Source organism: Limulus polyphemus, unplaced genomic scaffold, assembly GCF_000517525.1.
Source record: "Limulus polyphemus unplaced genomic scaffold, Limulus_polyphemus-2.1.2 Scaffold322, whole genome shotgun sequence".
NCBI lineage: Eukaryota > Metazoa > Arthropoda > Merostomata > Xiphosura > Limulidae > Limulus > Limulus polyphemus.
This window is the reverse complement of record NW_013665932.1, coordinates 133,379-137,456: the sequence shown is the minus strand read 5'-3', so window position 1 is coordinate 137,456 and position 4,078 is coordinate 133,379.

The following is a 4,078-nucleotide window of genomic DNA, read 5'->3' as shown; positions in this document are numbered from 1 at the left end:
TAGGTCGATCACACTAGTAGTTAGTCTTGTAGGGCAGTAGTTCTTTGAGTTAAGTAGGACAGTAAACAAGCAAGATGCTCTAGCCTGACTGTACTAGAACCTTTGGCATCACATGTGTTGCTGAGGGCAGTAGTTCTTTGATTAAGAGACATAAACAGCAAGATGCTCTGGCCTGACTGACAGAACTTTTGGCATCACCTGTGTTGCTGAGGGCAGTAGTTCTTTGATTAAGAAAGAGAAAGATTGATTTCCGATATAAGACTGAAAGGCAATGTGTTGGTCAGCTAAGTTTTTACATTTGTAATTGTCAGTGTCATGTATTTTCTCAGTCTTTAATCTACCATAACTTCACTTCTATAAACTGGTGCATCCTAGTTAGTTTTCTGCAATCTTTGCAATTAGGTTTTCACATGTAGTTATCTTCATCCGTTCATGTGTGCTTATTTTATGATAAAAACAGCGAGTCTCACCACATACTTTTAACCTAAATGAAATTATATTCATAAAATCTTTCAAATCCCCAATTCACTCAGACATACAGAAGCCCAATAAGGTCATCTTAATATTATTCGACTGCCTGCACTTCGGAAGTTTCATTTCAACCGTCGGACTGCATGGAAGTCATGGGAATGCAGCTATGAGCTCACCTAGCTTTGTTGGGTTAACTTGGGATAAAGACTATTGCCTATTAACAATGCTTACCAATCTTAGCAAGAAAACAAATAGCAATACACAAAGTTTTAAAAATGCATCAGGATAGACTCTGGGCAGATGAAACTAGACGTTTTATCAGATTGCTGCACATAAACTTAAAACTAATTATGTAACTTATACGATGTACATACTGTACACAATATTAATGGTTGACGGGAGTAAGGCTACATTGTTACCAAACATAAGTTACGTGCTATACACTATTATATTTCATGGTACTTAGTTATTTATCTGTTTTTACTTTATTTAATTATCTAACCAGTATTATATATACTTTTTTACACCAAGTTCACAATGTAAATAAGTGATTAAATTCAGCAATAAGAGACCAAGTTTGGGTGTCGCTAGAGTAAATCTCTATATTCGTAATCGTCATCTTCATGCCATTACTCACTTTTTCCCATTATAAACTCCATGTCTGTCAACTATTGATTCATCCTGATTTGTTCACTTTGGAGGTAGATGTTTAATTGTAGTTAATTTCACCTTGTTTTCTATCAACTGTGTTTATTTTGTGATAAAAACATGGTCTTCTACTCGTTTTCACACAACTTAAACAATATTCTTTGAATCCTCCACGATTTTCAGGGAGATCCTGACTTCCCGTTCATTCACGCAGCCTAGACCACAGAAAATATAGGTAACGAACATTTGTATCAACAAATACTTTAAAGACTTTAACTCATTCCAAGAAATGATAACCCCTAAACCGTAAAAATAAAAAAATAAAAAAAATGGATGTCAATTATAAGTTCATTAATTTGATGGCATTGATTTTATAATTAATTATGCAAATGTTTCTAATCCCAGTTGGTCCTCATACAAAAAACAAAAATATTCAGATAGTTAGCTGATATACATGGCATGCTATCTATTATCTTTTAATTTACAGAAGATACAACGTTACTTTCAATTGTCATCAAATCAAATATTATATCAGTTATTTGTATACAGATTTAACCAAACTTGAAGAACGGGCTAACTGTAAATCAGCGGTATCTTAGTAGCGGCATGGCCAGGTGGTTAGGGCACTCGACTCACAATCTGAGGGTCGCGGGTTCGAATCCCCGTCCCACCAAACATGCTCGCCCTTTCAGCCGTGGGGGCGTTATAATGTGACTGTCAATCTCACTATTCGTTGGTTAAAGAGTAGCCCAAGAGTTGGCGGTGGGTGGTGATGACTAGCTGCCTTCCCTCTAGTCTTACACTGCTAAATTAGGGCCGGCTAGCGCAGGTAGCCCTCGTGTAGTTTTGCGCGAAATCCATAACAAACAATCTTATTAACGTTTTTGAAATTTATTGATAGAGATATGATATAATGTATTTTTGTACATACAAGCGATTTTTATATCATTCAACCTAAGTTTTATTTCAAAGTATTTACTGTGTTATTTTTATGTGTGAATTTTATGCTGGATTATTTAATTTCATCGGGAGTTTAATTTCAATAATGCTCAGGCTAGAATAAATCGTATAACTTTTTATATCAAAACGAGGATCGTGTAGACTATACATACATATATATGCTTACTAGTCATTGAAAAGTTTTTAAGTTTCCTACCCAGGCTCAGTAATATTAGATAGTAATGTATATAAGTAAGAAACTAAGTATTTTACCATGATGGCTGTACAAAGACTGGAAATGTTCCTCCATATTTGTCCATCAAGCTAACTGAAGTGTATTACACAAGTAGTATACTGGCTTAGTTAGTATGCTGTACATGCTAAGCTACTAAACGTTGCTCAGACACACTGATTCTTTTCTAGTCTTATTTTGTAAATCAAGCTAAGCCTCGTAATTTCTCTTAGATTAATACATCGTATGGCACGCACGATGTCCCGAAAACCGTATGAATTATTATCGGAGATGCTATTAACTTGAGGAACATTAACGATTTACAAGTTGAACCAGCTGTATACGTTATTACTATTTGAAGGAATTAAGGTTACGTTGTTATCAAACACAGGTTTAATTTAGTCTATGTACTTCCTTTGTATTAAAACTCCGACTAGAGAATACTCCCGTAGAAAGTTCAAGGGTTAATGATAAAAATAATCGTTTCTTTAAAAAAAAACTAATGCTGGTTCTATTCTACAGTCAGTTGTAGGTTAAGAATAAAGAGCGCCAGTTTCGGGTTTACTAAAGCTATAGATAAAACGTTCACAATTTATTTTTCCCGTCATTAATAATTTGAACCATTTTATTTTACATTTTTTGTATCACTACCTTGATGTGACAGCTGATAATTCTTTCATGCATTAGGTGAACATGTTTACCTAATCATAGATAAACTCAACCTTCTTTTGCCATGAAAGACAAACACAAATTTATACAAGGCAAAGAAAACTTTAGTAGCCTACCATAATATTCATTCATGCATTTAGATCAAACTTCAAGATTAGGCGAGATACACAAAAATGGTTGGGAGAAGTATTTCAAAACGTTAGGGGTTTCATAAGCTTGAATTAATAGTATAAAGTATTATGTAGATACACCAATGCTGATAAGTTTTATGGATATCTGCTTGTCATTGTTCAGAGAAATACCAGTAAATTGTTTTACTTCATATCTAATATATTCCATTTGTAATGTTTTAAAGGTTTTTCTTAAAGGACAGTAGCTTGAGTTTCATACTACCAAGTGTGTAAAATTATATTTCATTTATAATTATGAAGTCTATGAAAAATAATTTTTAAAGGCCGGACCTGACCTGGACGTTAGAGATCCCGTACTATGATTCCAATAATTAATGGTTAACTTCCTGCTATTTCAAAAACGCGCTCCGCACTTTGGAGCGGTGGGTTCGTTTTAAGAGTGACGCCCAAATCCTACTATTCGATCAGATAAGAGTAGCCCATAAGTTGGAGGAGGGTGCTGTTGACGAGCTATCTTCCCTCTAGTGTATCAGTTCAAAATTAATGACGGCTGTGCTCAGATAGTCGTCTGTGTAACTATGCGCGAAAATTCTGAAACAAACAAACGATTAATAATTGCTAACCCGGGATTTCCTAATCACCCGGCATGGCCAGGTGGCTAGGGCGCTCGACTCGCAATCTGAGGGTCGCAGGTTCGAATCCCCGTCCCACCAAACATGCTCGCCGTTTCAGCCGTGGGGGCATTATAATGTGACAGTCAATCCCACTATTCGTTGGTAAAAAAGTAGCCCAAGAGTTGGCGGTGGGTTGGCATTCCGACTGCTAAATTAGGGACGGCTAGCGCAGATAGCCCTCTTGTGGCTTTGCGCGAAATCCATAACAAACAAACAATTTTTAATCATTTTGGCAGTGAAGGTGTGTTTTTGTTTATTTGTTCCACGAATTTTGCCTTGGTTGGTATAATTCTGCTTCATGTACATTGTTGATG